A 19363-nucleotide genomic window follows, 5' to 3' on the forward strand; every position below is an offset into this window, starting at 1 on the left:
CAGCTGAGAGGTTTGAATGACTGTGAGGATTGTTTAAGAATGAGATGGGAGCACAGATCTATAGGAAAAGAAAGACAAGTCTGTGCCAGCACTGGGAGATCATCAAACATCATTATCCTGTCATTATCATGTCATTGTCCTGACATTATCCTGTCATTATCGTGTCATTGTCCTGTCATTGTCTAGGCATTATCCTGTCATTATCGTGGCATTATCTTGCCGGTATCCTGTCATTATCCTGTCATTATCCAATTATGTGCCATATTGTACCTTATATTCATAGTGATGACTATTATAATTGATAGATAAATGTCTCTGTATACTGTAGACGTCATTAAGCTCTCTTTTGAACTAAGAACATAAGTAGGTCTTACGCATCAATTCAGTTCTTTATGAACAGTGGTTTCCTGTATCAAATAGGCTGCTGTATTTTTCCTGCTGATGTTCGTACAAAGGGCTTTATAGACACATTTGATGGATTGGATTGAAAAAAAGTGGACGGCGCTCAACCAACGCGAGTCGAGGTGCAACCAAAACATTTGATCCTCATTGAAAAGGAAAGGGCACAACGCTCGCTCACCGTTAAAAACCGTATCGATTGGTTCACTGCCATGGCCTCTGAGTCACGGTTTCCTGACATCTTTATGTCACTCTCTTCCTAACAGGAACAGCATCTCTGCGTCGGCTGTGTGTGCTTTCAACCTCAGCGCCATCACCCAGGCGTTCAACGGACCGTTCCGTTACCAGGAGAACCCTCGTACAAGCTGGCTCTCCACCCCCAACCCCATCCCCAACTTCCAGGTAGGGGGCGATGCAAACTATCTGGTCTTCGACTAGATTCCTTCTTTCACTGTTTCCCAGCCCTCTACTCAGGGACCAAGATGTTTCAGGTATGTCTGAACTAGCACACCTGATTCCACTAGTCAATGACTCAAATTAGCCTTTCATCACACCTGATTCCACTGGTCGATGACTCAAATGAGCCTTTCATCACACCTGATTCCACTAGTCGATGACTCAAATGAGCCTTTCATCACACCTGATTCCACTAGTCAATGACTCAAATGAGCCTTTCATCACACCTGATTCCACTAGTCAATGACTCAAATGAGCCTTTCATCACACCTGATTCCACTAGTCAATGACTCAAATGAGCCTTTCATCACACCTGATTCCACTAGTCAATGACTCAAATGAGCCTTTCATCACACCTGATTCCACTAGTCGATGACTCAAATGAGCCTTTCATCACACCTGATTCCACTAGTCAATGACTCAAATGAGCCTTTCATCACACCTGATTCCACTAGTCAATGACTCAAATTAGCCTTTCATCACACCTGATTCTAGTCAGCCTTTCATCACAATGACTCAAATTAGCCTTTCATCACACCTGATTCCACTAGTCAATGACTCAAATGAGCCTTTCATCACACCTGATTCCACTAGTCAATGACTCAAATGAGCCTTTCATCACACCTGATTCCACTAGTCAATGACTCAAATGAGCCTTTCAACAAGCTCCTAGGCTCCACCTTGTGATCTCTGGTTTATTGCAAAATAAATCAGTATAATTTAGGATTTTTAGGGAGGGGAAAACAACTAAAAAAGTTGTCCTTCCCCCTGTCTGCCCCCTCAGTGTGATACCCTGGAGGAGCGAGGTCCAGGGGAGAACCAGACGGAGCGCAGCCTGCAGGACGCCCAGCGTCTCTTCCTCATGTCTGACGTGGTGCAGCCCGTCTCCACCGACCCCCTCCTGTACCAGGACAACATCCGCTTCTCCAAGCTGGTGGTGGACATCGTGCAGGGCCGAGACACCCTCTACCACGTCATGTACATCGGCACTGGTGAGTGAATAGGAAGGAGGGAGGGAGGGAGGGAGGGAGGGAGGGAGGGAGGGAGGGAGGGAGGGAGGGAGGGAGGGAAGCTAGAGGTCTCATTTTGTCTGTTTGTCCAATAAGAATACGGCACCATCCTGAAGGCCCTCTCCACGACCAATAAGAGCATGCGGGGGTGTTACCTGGAAGAGATGAGGCTCCTCCCTGAGGGCGAAAGCGAGCCAATCAAGAGCCTTCAAATCCTCCACAGCGATAGGTCGTTGTTTGTGGGGCTTAGTGACAGGGTGCTGAAGATCCCACTGGAAAGATGCTCCAGCTACAAAACTGAACGGTAAGAAGACCACTCCCACAAACCCTCTTCAATACCCCACCACTTATACGGCTGCAGTTCAATCAAACCTGCCTTTGCAATGTTTACGAAGTGTCTTTGTTTATAAACTACTTCCTGTACACTTCTTGTTCTGGAAAGTGGATGTATCTACTGGTGAGGGCAAAGTCCAGAAGATAACAATAATATGAAGTATGAATGGTGGTGTTATGACTATAATGATATCACACCTTACTGTACAGTATGAAGAATAGTGGTGTTATGACTATAATGATATCACACCTTACTGTACAGTATGAAGAATGGTGGTATTATGTATGAAGAATGGTGGTGTTATACTATAATGATATCACACCTTACTGTACAGTATGAAGAATGGTGGTGTTATGACTATAATGATATCACACCTTACTGTACAGTATGAAGAATGGTGGTGTTATGACTATAATGATATCACACCTTACTGTACAGTATGAAGAATGGTGGTGTTATGACTATAATGATATCACACCTTACTGTACAGTATGAAGAATGGTGGTGTTATCACTATAATGATATCACACCTTACTGTACAGTATGAAGAATGGTGGTGTTATGACTATAATGATATCACACCTTACTGTACAGTATGAAGAATGGTGGTGTTATGACTATAATGATATCACACCTTACTGTACAGTATGAAGAATGGTGGTGTTATGACTATAATGATATCACACCTTACTGTACAGTATGAAGAATGGTGGTGTTATGACTATAATGATATCACACCTTACTGTACAGTATGAAGAATGGTGGTGTTATGACTATAATGATATCACACCTTACTGTACAGTATGAAGAATGGTGGTGTTATGACTACTGATATATAAGGTTTCTTACACTCCTGTAGCTTCCATAGGTTGCACATCCTGTCTACCTCTAACAGCCAATGCCATGACACCTCACCATACATAAACAGTGTTATGACTACTGATATATGGGGTTTAATACATGTTAGCATATCATAATTTAATATCTACATTCATTTATAATATATGCCACTTAGCAGGCGCTTTTATTCATTCAGTATCAGCCGAACAGTATTTGCCAGTCATTCACTCATGAATAACACCATACTTAATCTGCCATGTCATTACCCCCTGTTTATACTGTACAGATGCAGTCAGATATATTGGCACCAATGCATGATATATTGGCACCCTTGCATGATATATTGGCACCCTTGCATGACTCACCTTTTCTTCTCAAATACGGGGGGGGGGGTTCTAACTGAAATTGAAAAGAAATGATTGGCCTAGACTAAATTATTCAAAATTGTAATTAACTCGGTTGGATGATTCTCATTTACTGTGTAATTTATCTCACCTGTGGTAAGTTGCAGGTGCCTGCAGGGTAAAAATAGCAATTGAACAAGTTTTGAAAAGAAAAAACAGCTAATTCTACTCAGTTGCACTCCTTTTGTAAAGTGCAATGTGTCAACATTTGGCCACATTTGTAAGTAACCAATCCAGCTGAGGCTTCCTGTAATTACATTTGACCTCTCCCGTTGGATGGATCCCTGCTAGCTCCTTGTGAACACTGCCCTCTGCCTCTCCCGGTGCTAAAACTAATTTCCTCTGGTTCCGGCTGCAGACTGGAGCCAGTACAATGGCAGTCTGGAATGGTGTTGCAGTGCCAGCAGAGGTTTTCTGTGCGATCCATCACTCTCACCTGTCAGAGGGGAGGAGGGAGGAGGGGCACAGGAAATAAATACAGTCAGGGAAAAAGAGAGAGGGAGAGAGAGGGTTGTCGTTGTGGGAAAGATAGTGAACTGACCACCTCCCTAACTGACTGGACATAGATGGATGTTAACGTGAAAGGCATCCCATTACTACAATAGATTAAGTAGTTGTCATGGTGATTGGATGTGTCCTACCCCTAGCTTTTACCACATATTTTACATATCATCCTGTGTATTAACTGTGTAATAACCATCGGCATACCACCCTGTATCCCATGTCTCTGAAGCTAAGATCCCAGTGCGCCAGGGCAGTGATTGGGGACATTGCCATGTGTAGGGTGCCGTTTTTCAGATGGGATGTTAAACGGGTGTCCTGATTCTCTGTAGTCATTAAAGATCCCATGGCACTTATCATAAGAGTTGGGTTGTTAACCCCGGTGTTCTGGCTAAAATATCCAATCTGGCCCTCATGGCCACCTAATCATCCTCTTAGCCACTCCCTTCCAACCCTATGTCAGGAACCACCTAGCCTAGCCACTCCCTTCCAACCCCATGTCAGGAACCACCTAGCCTAGCCACTCCTTTCCAACCCTATGTCAGGAATCACCTAGCCTAGCCACTCCCTTCCAACCCCATGTCAGGAACCACCTAGCCTAGACACTCCCTTCCAACCCTATGTCAGGAACCACCTAGCCTAGCCACTCCCTTCCAACCCCATGTCAGGAACCACCTAGCCTAGCCACTCCCTTCCAACCCCATGTCAGGAACTACCTATCCTAGCCACTCACAACCCCATAAACCCCAGTGTGCCCCCAGGTTACGTTTTCTCTCATTATACTCTGTGTTTTGAATGGCATCTGCATGTGGAGACATTTTGGCTCTACAGACCAGGGTTACGGACCGCATGTGGCGACATTTTGGCTCTACAGACCAGGGTTACCGACTGCGTGTGGAGACATTTTGGCTCTACAGACCAGGGTTACGGACCGCATGTGGCGACATTTCGGCTCTACAGACCAGGGTTACCGACTGCGTGTGGAGACATTTTGGCTCTACAGACCAGGGTTACGGACCGCATGTGGCGACATTTTGGCTCTACAGACCAGGGTTACCGACTGCGTGTGGAGACATTTTGTCTCTACAGACCATAGTTATGAGCTGCGTGTGGAGACATTTAGGCTCTACGGACCATAGTTACGAGCTGCGTGTGGAGACATTTTGGCTCTACAGACCAGGGTTACGGACCGCATGTGGCGACATTTCGGCTCTACAGACCAGACCAGGGACATTTTTCTCCAGACCATAGTTATGAGCTGCGTGTGGAGACATTTTGTCTCTACAGACCATAGTTATGAGCTGCGTATGGAGACATTTAGGCTCTACAGACCATAGTTACGAGCTGCGTATGGAGACATTTTGCTCTACAGACCATAGTTATGAGCTGCGTATGGAGACATTTAGGCTCTACAGACCATAGTTACGAGCTGCGTATGGAGACATTTAGGCTCTACAGACCATAGTTACGAGCTGCGTATGGAGACATTTTGGCTCTACAGACCAGGGTTACCGACTGCGTGTGGAGACATTTTGTCTCTACAGACCATAGTTACGAGCTGCGTATGGAGACATTTAGGCTCTACAGACCATAGTTACGAGCTGCGTATGGAGACATTTTGTCTCTACAGACCATAGTTATGAGCTGCGTATGGAGACATTTAGGCTCTACAGACCATAGTTACGAGCTGCGTATGGAGACATTTAGGCTCTACAGACCATAGTTACGAGCTGCGTATGGAGACATTTGGGCTCTACAGACCATAGTTACGAGCTGCGTATGGAGACATTTTGTCTCTACAGACCATAGTTATGAGCTGCGTATGGAGACATTTAGGCTCTACAGACCATAGTTATGAGCTGCGTATGGAGACATTTTGTCTCTACAGACCATAGTTACGAGCTGCGTATGGAGACATTTAGGCTCTACAGACCATAGTTACGAGCTGCGTATGGAGACATTTAGGCTCTACAGACCATAGTTACGAGCTGCGTATGGAGACATTTAGGCTCTACAGACCAGGGTTACAGACCATAGTTACGAGCTGCGTATGGAGACATTTAGGCTCTACAGACCATAGTTACGAGCTGCGTATGGAGACATTTTGTCTCTACAGACCATAGTTACGAGCTGCGTATGGAGACATTTAGGCTCTACAGACCATAGTTACGAGCTGCGTATGGAGACATTTTGGCTCTACAGACCATAGTTACGAGCTGCGTATGGAGACATTTAGGCTCTACAGACCATAGTTACGAGCTGCGTGTGGAGACATTTTGTCTCTACAGACCATAGTTACGAGCTGCGTATGGAGACATTTAGGCTCTACAGACCAGCTGCGTGTGGAGACATTTTGTCTTACAGCTGCGTATGGAGACATTTAGGCTCTACAGACCATAGTTGCGAGCTGCGTATGGAGACATTTTGGCTCTACAGACCAGGGTTACCGACTGCGTGTGGAGACATTTTGTCTCTACAGACCATAGTTACGAGCTGCGTATGGAGACATTTAGGCTCTACAGACCATAGTTACGAGCTGCGTATGGAGACATTTAGGCTCTACAGACCATAGTTACGAGCTGCGTATGGAGACATTTAGGCTCTACAGACCATAGTTACGAGCTGCGTGTGGAGACATTTTGTCTCTACAGACCATAGTTACCGAGCTGCGTATGGAGACATTTAGGCTCTACAGACCAGGGACATTTTGTCTTACGAGCTGCGTATGGAGACATTTAGGCTCTACAGACCATAGTTACGAGCTGCGTATGGAGACATTTTGTCTCTACAGACCATAGTTACGAGCTGCGTATGGAGACATTTAGGCTCTACAGACCATAGTTACGAGCTGCGTATGGAGACATTTTGTCTCTACAGACCATAGTTACGAGCTGCGTATGGAGACATTTAGGCTCTACAGACCATAGTTACGAGCTGCGTATGGAGACATTTAGGCTCTACAGACCATAGTTACGAGCTGCGTATGGAGACATTTAGGCTCTACAGACCATAGTTACGAGCTGCGTATGGAGACATTTAGGCTCTACAGACCAGGGTTACGAGCTGCGTATGGAGACATTTAGGCTCTACAGACCATAGTTACGAGCTGCGTATGGAGACATTTAGGCTCTACAGACCAGGGTTACCGACTGCGTATGGAGACATTTAGGCTCTACAGACCAGGGTTACCGACTGCGTATGGAGACATTTAGGCTCTACAGACCATAGTTACGAGCTGCGTATGGAGACATTTAGGCTCTACAGACCAGCGTTTCGAGCTGTGGGTTGTGTGTTTAATGGTTCTGAGAGAAAATGTTTCCTTCCCTCCCCTGTGATAAATAATCACAGTAATACACTTGGCAAACGGCAATATTAGCTGCTTGACTTGCAGCCACACAGGGAAATATTGTATTACATGCATAATGGATGAGAGCCCTCTCTTACTAGCAGCTTGCTTAGTGTAGTAGCTATAATCCTATAATATATGGTAGTTATTGGCCAAGTGGGTTTAGCTAGTGTGTTAGCCTCTTAATATCTCAAAGAGCTCATTGGTTATCTTCTCCATAGCAGAACTGTGAGGAGAGTAGAATGGGGAAATGGTTAACTGGGTGAGAGTAGACTGAGGAAGTGGTTAACTGTGAGGAGAATAGAATGGAAATTGGTTAACTGTGAGGAGAGTAGAATGAGGAAGGGGTTAACTGTGAGGAGAGTAAAATTAGGAAGTGGTTAACTGGGTGAGAGTAGAATTGTGAAGTGGTTAACTGGGATGAAAGAGGATGGAGGCTGGGGTTGGGGGAAAGAGGTAGAGGCTGGGGTTGGTGGGGGAAGAGGAGTAGAGGCTGGGGTTGGGGGGAAGAGGAGTAGAGGCTGGGGTTGGGGGAAGAGGAGTAGAGGCTGGGGTTGGGGGAAAGAGGTAGAGGCTGGGGTTGGGGGAAGAGGAGTAGAAGCTGGGGTTGGGGGAAAGAAGGGTAGAGGCTGGGATTGGTGGGAAAAGGGGTAAAGGCTGGGGTTGGGGGAAGAGGAGTAGAGGCTGGGGTTGGGGGAAGAGGAGTAGAGGCTGGGGTTGGGGGAAGAGGAGTAGAGGCTGGGGTTGGGGGAAAGAGGTAGAGACTGGGATTGGTGGGAAAAGCAGTGGAGGCTGGTGTTGGGGGAAGAGGAGTAGAGGCTGGCGTTGGGGGAAAAGAGGTAGAGGCTGGGATTGGTGGGAAAAGGAGCCCGTGGTTGGGGGAAGCGGAGTGGAGGCTGGGGTTGGGGGGTGGAGTGGAGGCTGGGATTGGGGGTGGAGTGGAGTGGAGGCTGGGATTGGGGGAAGAGGGGTAGAGGCTGGGGTTGGGGGAAGAGGAGTAGAGGCTGGGGTTGGGGGAAAGAGGTACAGGCTGGGATTGGTGGGAAAAGGAGCACGGGGTTGGGGGGTGGAGTGGAGTGGAGGCTGGGATTGGGGGTGGAGTGAAGTGGAGGCTGGGATTGGGGGAAGAGGACTAGAGGCTGGGGTTGGGGGAAAGAGGGGTAGAGGCTGGGGTTGGGGGAAGAGGAGTAGAGGCTGCGGTTGGGGGAAGAGGAGTAGAGGCTGGGGTTGGGGGAAAGAGGTAGAGGCTGGGATTGGTGGGAAAAGGGGTGGAGGCTGGGGTTGGGGGAAGAGGAGTAGAGGCTGGCGTTGGGGGAAAAGAGGTAGATGCTGGGATTGGTGGGAAAAGGAGCACGGGGTTGGGGGGAGGAGTGGAGTGGAGTGGAGGCTGGGATTGGGGGAAGAGGACTAGAGGCTGGGGTTGGGGGGGGGGTGGAGTGGAGTGGAGGCTGGGATTGGGGGAAGAGGACTAGAGGCTGGGGTTGGTGGGAAGAGTACTAGAGGCTGGGGTTGGGTGGGAGTTTTCTACAATAATGTAGGGGCTTTATTGGGGTTTTCCTCCCAGGATATATACACAAACACAACAGCATGCGCGCACACACGCACACACACACACACACACACACACACACACACACACACACACACACACACACACACACACACACACACACACACACACACACACACACACACACACACACACACACACACACACACACACAACACACACACACACACACACACACACACCATACCCCACACACACACAATGACCATACCCCTGCCCCCTTCCCATCCCTCTTAGACAACCATTATTTAGTGTAGTCTGTAGCCGCCAGCCCGTCAGCAGGGTGATCAACACAGTGGTTGTTAGATAGTCTCTCCCCCGCTGCCTGCTAAACTGATATTACTGCTGATTATCAGGAACTGATCTGTCAACTGTTTATTGCAGGGGAGTGTTTTGTTGGTCGCGCTCCCTATACAGAATACCAATAAGTCCTAGGTAGGCTGGTGTTAGTGCAGTTATATTCCATTCATCAGATTGTAGATGGCTTAGTCCCAAATGCCACCCTGTTCCTTATATAGTGCACTACTTTTGATGAGGGCCCATTGGTAGTAGTGTAATATATAGGGAATAGGGTGGTATTTGGGACTGACCCGTTGTCTTGCACAGATACAAGGGAACAGGAGATACAAAGACAGCTAATAATCAAACAATCTATAAAAGGCTTTATAGAGCATTCACAAAGTCTTCGTAAGCACTACATAGGTCATAAGAAAAGTCATACTAGACTTTACCGTGAAACGCTTCCACAATGTTGACACACTATCTCTTCCGCTCCATAATTCAAGGCAGACAGACACACTGGCCTCTTGCTCTGTATATCAGCCTACTGGGTGCTCTGGGTCAACAGGACCTGTTGTCTCTGCTCCATCTGGGCCTCATGGAGCCACATAAACAACCAGGAAGAGAAGGACCCCTCACAGAGTCCTACATAAAGAGGCTGCCCTAACCTGTGCCTGTCACACAGGGTCCTACGGTAGAGAGGCTGTCCTCACCTGTGCCTGTCACACAGGGTCCTACGGTAGAGCCTGTCCTCACCTGTGCCTGTCACACAGGGTGCCCTATGGTAGAGAGGCTGTCCTCATCTGTGCCTGTCAGACAGAGTCAGACAGGGTCTTATGGTAGAGAGGCTGTCCTCACCTGTGCCTGTCAGACAGAGTCCTATGGTAGAGAGGCTGTCCTCACCTGTGCCTGTCAGACAGATCTTATGGTAGAGAGGCTGCCCATTGACCTTGCCTAGACACAGATTATTGTATCTGTCCATTATGGCCTGTCAGACAGAGTCTTATGGTAGAGGCTGCATCACCTGAGGCCTGTCAGACAGAGTCTTGAAGTAGAGAGTCCACGTTCTTCTTCTACTACTTCTTATGGTTGGTTAACACTAGAGTCCTGTCAGACAGATTTCTATTTCTATGAGGCTGTCCTGACCTGTGCCTTTCAGACAGAGTCTTATGGTCAAACAGCATTCCTAACCTTGGTTCCCTTCCAGAGTCTAGAGAGGCTGACCTTGCCTTTCATTAACAATCCTGGATTTAATGACTGAAATTAGTCTTGTGTTTTTTCTGGAGCATACAATCATTTAGCTGTTCCAGTGAAGTGTCTGTGATGGCACTGTGCAGCATCATTGAGGCATCTCCAATTTGAAGTAGTCCACGTTCTTCTTCTACTACTTCTATAAGTTGGTTAACACTAGAGTCCTGTACCAATTTCTATTTCTATGGGCTGCCCTGACCTGTGCCTTTTCACAAACACGTTGTCAAACAGCATTCCTAACCTTGGGGTTCCCTTCCGTGGGGTCTCTGACCACTTCTTTTCATTAACAATCCTGGATTTAATGACTGAAATTAGCTTGTGTGTTTTTTCTGGAGCATACAAACGTGTTTAGCTGCAGTGGAGCGTGTTGTATGGCACGGTGCCTTACAGTGGAGCGTGTTGTATGGCACGGTGCCTTACAGTGAAGCGTGTTGTATGGCACGGTGCCTTACAGTGGAGCGTGTTGTATGGCACGGTGCCTTACAGTGGAGCGTGTTGTATGGCACGGTGCCTTACAGTGGAGCGTGTTGTATGGCACGGTGCCTTACAGTGGAGCGTGTTGTATGGCACGGTGCCTTACAGTGGAGCGTGTTGTATGGCACGGTGCCTTACAGTGGAGCGTGTTGTATGGCACGGTGCCTTACAGTGAAGCGTGTTGTATGGCACGGTGCCTTACAGTGGAGCGTGTTGTATGGCACGGTGCCTTACAGTGGAGCGTGTTGTATGGCACGGTGCCTTACAGTGAAGCGTGTTGTATGGCACGGTGCCTTACAGTGGAGCGTGTTGTATGGCACGGTGCCTTACAGTGAAGCGTGTTGTATGGCACGGTGCCTTACAGTGGAGCATGTGTCAGAATGCTTCTTGATGTGTCAACACCTCAACTAGCACCAGTCTGATACTGTATGGGTTCTATTGGGGGAGAGCGGTTTTCCTAGCTTTACGCTAACATGTTGTTGAGTGAGTTGAGGTGTGAGGTGTTTTTCCAGTGCTGTCCCTCTCCACTGACTGCTGTCTTCGTGCCCTGGGGTCCTACAGGCACTGCCTGGACGCCCGAGACCCCTACTGTGGCTGGGACCGTAAGCAGAAGCGTTGCACCACCATCGAGGACAGTTCCAACATGAGCCAGTGGATCCAGAATATCACTGAGTGCCCGGTAAGTGTCACACACACACCTCATATCATATGTAAGATACACACCTCATATGTAACACACACACCTCATATCATATGTAACATACACACCTCATATGTAACACACACACCTCATATGTAACACACACACCTCATATCATATGTAACATACACACCTCATATGTAACACACACACCTCATATCATATGTAACATACACACCTCATATGTAACACACACACCTCATATGTAACACACACACCTCATATCATATGAAACATACACACCTCATATCATATGTAACATACACACCTCATATGTAACACACACACCTCATATCATATGTAACACACACACCTCATATCATATGTAACATACACACCTCATATCATATGTAACACACACACCTCATATGTAACACACACACCTCATATCATATGTAACACACACACCTCATATGTAACACACACACCTCATATGTAACACACACACCTCATATGTAACACACACACCTCATATATGTAACACACACACCTCATATGTAACACACACACCTCATAACTATCACATACACACCTCATATCTACCACATACACACACCTCATATCTACCACATACACACCTCATATGTAACATACACACACCTCATATCTATCACACACACACCTCATATGTAACATACACACATATCATATGTAACATACACACCTCATATGTAACATACACACACCTCATATATAACACACACACCTCATAACTATCACATACACACCTCATATGTAACACACACACCTCATATGTAACACACACACACCTCATATCATATGTAACACACACACCTCATATCATATGTAACACACACACCTCATATGTAACACACACACACCTCATATGTACCACATACACACACCTCATATGTATCACACACACACCTCATATCATATGTAACACACACACCCATATCATATGTAACACACACACACACCTCATATGTAACATACACACACACACCTCATATCATATGTAACACACACACCTCATATCATATGTAACACACACACCTCATATCATATGTAACACACACACACACCTCATATGTAACACACACACACCTCATATCATATGTAACACACACACACCTCATATGTAACACACACACACCTCATATCATATGTAACACACACACCTCACATGTAACATACACACACACCTCATATCATATGTAACATACACACCTCATACTGTATGTAACACACACACACCTCAAATGTATCACACACACACACCTCATATGTAAACACACACACACACCTCATATGTAACACTACACACCTCATATCATATAAACACACACACACCTCATATCTATTTCACAAACACCTCATATGTCAGGACATTCAGGTGAACATTTTGGGGTCCTGATAATGTAGGAAAAACACACACACACACACACACACACACACACACACACACACACACACACACACACACACACACACACACACACACACACACACACACACACACACACATTAATTTACTTTCCCCAAACACTTTCCCCTCTCTCCTACCACTTTCCCCTCTCTCCTACCATGTTTCCCCTCTCTCCTACCACCTTCCCCCCTCCTACCACCTTCCCCTCTCCTACCTTCCCCTCTCTCCTCCCACCTTCCCCTCTCTCCTACCACTTTCCCCTCTCTCCTACCACCTTCCCCTCTCTCCTACCACCTTCCTCTCTCCCTTCCCTCTCCTACCACCTTCCCCTCTCTCCTACCACCTTCCCCTCTCCTACCCCTTCCCTCCTCCACCTTCCCCTCTCTCCTCCCACCTTCCCTCTCTCCTACCACCTTCCCCTCTCTCCTACCACCTTCCCTCTCTCCTACCACCTTCCCCTCTCTCCTACCACTTCCCCTCTCCTACCACTTTCCCCTCTCTCCACACCTTCCCCTCTCTCCTACCACCTTCCCTCTCTCCTACCACCTTCCCCCTCTCTCCTACCACCTTCCCCTCTCTCCTACCACCTTCCCCTCTCTCCTACCACCTTTCCCCTCTCTCCTACCACCTTCCCCTCTCTCCTACCACCTTCCCCTCTCTCCTACCACCTTCCCCCTCTACCTCCTACCACCTTCTTCCCCTCTCTCCTACCACCTTCCCTCTCTCTACCCTTTCCCCTCTCCTACCACCTTCCCCTCTCTCCTACCACCTTCCCCTCTCTCCTACCACTTCCCCTCTCTCCTACCACCTTCCCCTCTCTCCTACCACCTTTCCCCTCTCTCCTACCACCTTCCCCTCTCTCCTACCACCTTCCCCTCTCTCCTACCACCTTCCCCTCTCTCCTACCACCTTCCCCTCTCTCCTACCACTTCCACTCTCCTACCACCTTCCCTCTCTCCTACCACCTTCCCCTCTCTCCTACCACCTTCCCCTCTCTCCTACCACTTTCCCCTCTCTCCTACCACCTTCCCCCCTCTCCTACCACCTTTCTCTCCTCTTCCCCTCTCTCCTACCACCTTCCCCTCTCTCCTACCACCTTCCCCTCTCTCCTACCACCTTCCCCTCTCTCCTACTTCCCACTCTTACCCCCTCTCTCCTACCACCTTCCCCTCTCTCCTACCACCTTCCCCTCTCTCCTACCACCTTCCCCTCTCTCCTACCACCTTCCCCTCTCTCCTACCACCTTCCCCTCTCTCCTACCACCTTCCCCTCTCTCCTACCACCTTCCCTCTCTCCTACCACCTTCCCCTCTCTCCTACCACCTTCCCCTCTCTCCTACCCAGCTTCCCCTCCCTCTTCCCCTCCTACCACCTTCCCCTCTCTCCTACCACCTTCCCTCTCTCCTACCACCTTCCCCTCTCTCCTACCACCTTCCCTCTCTCCTACCACCTTCCCCTCTCCTACCACCTTCCCCTCTCTCCTACCACCTTCCCCTCTCTCCTACCACCTTCCCCTCTCTCCTACCACCTTCCCCTCTCTCCTACCACCTTCCCCTCTCTCCTACCACCTTCCCCTCTCTCCTACCACCTTCCCCTTCTCCTACCCTTCCCCTCTCCTACCACCTTCCCCTTCCTACCACCTTCCCCTCTCTCCTACCACCTTCCCCTCTCTCCTACCACCTTCCCCTCTCTCCTACCACCTTCCCCTCTCTCCTACCACTTTCCCTCTCTCCTACCACCTTCCCCTCTCTCCTACCACCTTCCCCTCTCTCCTACCACCTTCCCCTTTGTCCTACCACTTTTCCCCATTAGCCACCATTCTGACCCAATCTCTGATTGGTCCCTTCTGATGCTGAACTCCTGCCCGCTCACAGGTAAGGAACCTGACCCAGGACGGTGGCTTCAGCCCCTGGGCGCCATGGCAGCCCTGTAACCATGACGACAGGGAGGGAGCCAGCACCAGTTGCGCGTGTCGCTCACGCTCTTGTAACAGTCCAGTCCCTCAGTGTGGAGGCTCCAACTGCAAGGGCCCCACCATCCAGGTGGCCAACTGTTCCAGGTACTGTAGAGGTGGCCAACTGTTCCAGGATACTGTAGAGGTGGCCAACTGTTCCAGGTACTGTAGAGGTGGCCAACTGTTCCAGGTACTATAGAGGTGGCCAACTGTTCCAGGTACTGTAGAGGTGGCCAACTGTTCCAGGATACTGTAGAGGTGGCCAACTGTTCCAGGTACTGTAGAGGTGGCCAACTGTTCCAGGTACTATAGAGGTGGCCAACTGTTCCAGGTACTGTAGAGGTGGCCAACTGTTCCAGGATACTGTAGAGTGGCCAACTGTTCCAGGTACTGTAGAGGTGGCCAACTGTTCCAGGTACTGTAGAGGTGGCCAACTGTTCCAGGTACTATAGAGGTGGCCAACTGTTCCAGGTACAGTAGAGGTGGCCAACTGTTCCAGGATACTATAGAGGTGGCCAACTGTTCCAGGTACTGTAGAGGTGGCCAACTGTTCCAGGTACTATAGAGGTGGCCAACTGTTCCAGGTACTGTAGAGGTGGCCAACTGTTCCAGGTACTGTAGAGGCCAACTGTTCCAACTGTTCCAGGTACTGTAGAGGTGGCCAACTGTTCCAGGTACTGTAGAGGTGGCCAACTGTTCCAGGTACTGTAGAGGTGGCCAACTGTTCCAGGTACTGTAGAGGTGGCCAACTGTTCCAGGTACTGTAGAGGTGGCCAACTGTTCCAGGTACTGTAGAGGTGGCCAACTGTTCCAGGTACTGTAGAGGAAGAAGAGAAGGGAAGTTACAGTCTACTATTCATCATTCAGTACCAGACATCATAACGGTTACTGACTTCCCAAAGGTGGAATAGTCATGACCGTCAGCAGTCAGTGTGTTTCCTGGAGCTTTTGGGGATTATCAAGTCTCTCATTTGAGCACCTGATTCCAGTTGTGCTGACGCGCGTTTGAGTCCACTTTCATTCTGTTTCCAGCATGTTAACAAACTGTCAGTATATTTGACAGAAGGTATTGTACATGTTGACCTTAAATGGATCTCTAGACAAAGACAAGTAGTAGCATGAGACTTCAGACCAGCAGCAGACAAGCACACGTAGACTCAGAAATGTTTGTTCTATTCTTGATGAGTTCTATTCTTCTGCTTTCAGAGAGTTTACGTTAGACTTCCAACTACCAGACAGTGTTGACATGTTCTCAGAGGAAACTCAAGTAGTAGAATCAGACCAGCAGCAGAGTCCAACTACCAGACAGTGTTGACATGTTCTCAGAGGAAACTCAAGTAGTAGAATCAGACCAGCAGCAGAGTCCAACTACCAGACAGTGTTGACATGTTCTCAGAGGAAACTCAAGTAGTAGAATCAGACCAGCAGCAGAGTCCAACTACCAGACAGTGTTGACATGTTCTCAGAGGAAACTCAAGTAGTAGAATCAGACCAGCAGCAGAGTCCAACTACCAGACAGTGTTGACATGTTCTCAGAGGAAACTCAAGTAGTAGAATCAGACCAGCAGCAGAGTCCAACTACCAGACAGTGTTGACATGTTCACAGAGGAAACTCAAGGACTCCCTTGCCCTCTATTATTAGAGGTTTCCCTCATTAGGCAAAAGAGATTGGATTTATCTAGAGAGTGAGTTGAAAACCGAAGGACTGTCACCTCTCAGTATAGCACGTCTGTGTGTGTGTGTGTGTGTCTGTGTGTGTGTGTGTGTGTGTGTGTGTGTGTGTGTGTGTGTGTGTGTGTGTGTGTGTGTGTGTGTGTGTGTGTGTGTGTGTGTGTGTGTGTGTGTGTGTGTGTGTGTGTGTGTGTGTGTGTGTGTGTGTGTGTGTGTGTGTGTGTGTGTGTGTGTGTGTGTGTGTGTGTGTGTGTGGCTTTACTATCCTTATGGGGACCAGAAGTTCTCACAAGGATAGTAAAACAAGGAAAATTCAGACATTTTGCAAGTCCCCACAATGAAAAGGGATATTTTAGGCTTTGGGTTAGGTTTTAGAATTAGGGTGAGGGGTTAGGATTAGTGTTGGTTTTGGGGTTAAGGGAAATAGGATTTTGAATTGGACTCCATAAATTGGGTGCGTGTTTGTGTGTGTTATTAGAGAGATTACGCTCTTCACTGGTGGCTTCCTGTTGCTTACTTTACTGTGTTACTATGCAGGAGAGAGACAGAGGTGCTGAAATTAAATTGTCTTTTACAGGAAGCACCAATTTAATTAGAAGGGAAGCTCCACCGGCCTGAAGCACTTAAACACATTAGGTGGATTTTTTTATGCCTCAGCCCAGTCAGCTTCCCAGACAAGCACATGTTACCTCAGCAATGTTTGTTCTGTTCTTCTATTCTTCTGCTTTCAGAGAGTTTACAATAGACTAGGCTGTTAGAGTTTACAATAGACTAGGCTATTAGAGTTTACAATAGACTAGGCTGTTAGAGTTTACAATAGACTAGGCTATTAGAGTTTACAATAGACTAGGCTGTTAGAGTTTACAATAGACTAGGCTATTAGAGTTTACAATAGACTAGGCTATTAGAGTTTACAATAGACTAGGCTGTTAGAGTTTACAATAGACTAGGCTATTAGAGTTTACAATAGACAAGGCTGTGTTGTGTCTTTGCTGTCATTAACTGAAAACTGATAGTTTTTTATCAAAGATTCTCTGTAATGAGTTATTACGCGATTAACTGATTAATCACGTAACTAATTAACTAGGAAGTCGGGGCACCAATGAAAAATATTCAGATTACAAAGATATCATTTCCTAAAATAACTTTTCAGATATTTTATCTGATCAATTAGTCTTCGAATTAATTAATTATTTACTTTACCTCACGTTAGTCTCATTCCAAACGTCGTAAATTGTTGGTTATCTGCACGAACCCAGTCTTCACTATGAGGCATCCATACATCAATTGTCTTAAATAATTGATTTATTACTAACTAAGTAATTCACAGAAATGCATAAACAAACAAACAAACAAACAAGGTAAATTTGTAAGTCGCTCTGGATAAGAGCGTCTGCTAAATGACTTAAATGTAAATGTAAATGTTATGAAATGAGAATGTGCCCTAGTGGGCTAAACCGGCATGACAGCTTGTTAGACAAAAGGGGAAGTGGGGGTCGACTAAGAAGTCACTACAGAGTGATAATTATAACAATTGAAATGTTTATCCTTCGCACATGAACACTCACTCATTCGGGAACAATTGCAATCAATATATATATTTACGCTCAGTGTGTCGTCTTGATCGCTGGTGAAAAGTTCATTTCTTTTGTAGAATTGTCCGTCTCTCTCCCTCTCCTCTCTCTGTCGTGGTTAGAGGGGATTGTTCAAAGTGACATTCGTTATAGAATGGATGTTTTGGTGGTTGTCGTTCTTCGCGTTCAATGATACCGAATTCCTAGCTGCAGACTAGTAATTAATATCAAAGACTTGTTCTTATTCTGTCGGTATCGATAGTCTAAGAGTTTAACCACGTGGTATGGTTAAAAGATTCAGCAATGGTCTACAATCTTTGTCCTCCTGATGGAGAAAAACATGTTCTGCAACCTTCAGCCATCTCGTAATTTGGTTTGTTGATCGAAAACCCGAGTGGGGGTTTTATTCGGAATGGCAGAAAAGGGCTGTCCCAGGACGTCTGACCCTAACTGGGCTCAGGGGTGGTCCAGGATGTCTGACCCTAACTGGGCTCAGGGGCGGTCCAAGGTGTCTGACCCTAACTGGGCTCAGGGGCGGTCCAGGACGTCTGACCCTAACTGGGCTCAGGGGCGGTCCAGGATTTCTGACCCTAACTGGGCTCAGGGGCGGTCCAGGATGTCTGACCCTAACTGGGCTCAGGGGCGGTCCAAGGTGTCTGACCCTAACTGGGCTCAGGGGTGGTCCTCTGATTTAGTTCAAATCCAATCCCCTTTTTGAGTTTTCCTTCATTAAACAGTCCAAAATCACATTGTAACATTGTGTAAACAGTATCATACTCACTCATTCATCTTATACAACAATTAGATGTACTAACAGATATAGCCCTCGGTTCTCCCCAGACCTGACTGCCCTTAACCAACACAAAAACATCCTATGACGTTCTGCATTAGTATCGAACAGCCCCCGTGATATGCAGCTTTTCAGGGAAGCTAGAAACCAATATACACAGGCAGTTAGAAAAGCCAAGGCTAGCTTTTTCAAGCAGAAATTTGCTTCCTGCAACACTAACTCAAAAAAGTTCTGGGACACTGTAAAATCCATGGAGAATAAGAACACCTCCTCCCAGTTGCCCACAGCACTAAAGATAGGAAACACTGTCACCACTGATAAATCCACTATAATTGAGAATTTCAATAAGCATTTTTCTACGGCTGGCCATGCTTTCCACCTGGCTACCCCTACCCCGGTCAACAGCACTGCACCCCCCACA

The 19363-nt window shown here is 47.3% G+C and overlaps 1 pseudogene; it reads left to right on the top strand.

Annotated features, from left to right (window-relative positions):
• The window catches only part of LOC124025064, a 62069-nt pseudogene that overhangs the window by 35323 nt on the left and 7383 nt on the right, over nucleotides 1–19363 (top strand).

Source organism: Oncorhynchus gorbuscha, unplaced genomic scaffold (genome assembly GCF_021184085.1).
Source record: "Oncorhynchus gorbuscha isolate QuinsamMale2020 ecotype Even-year unplaced genomic scaffold, OgorEven_v1.0 Un_scaffold_2154, whole genome shotgun sequence".
NCBI classification, from domain to species: Eukaryota; Metazoa; Chordata; class Actinopteri; order Salmoniformes; family Salmonidae; genus Oncorhynchus; species Oncorhynchus gorbuscha.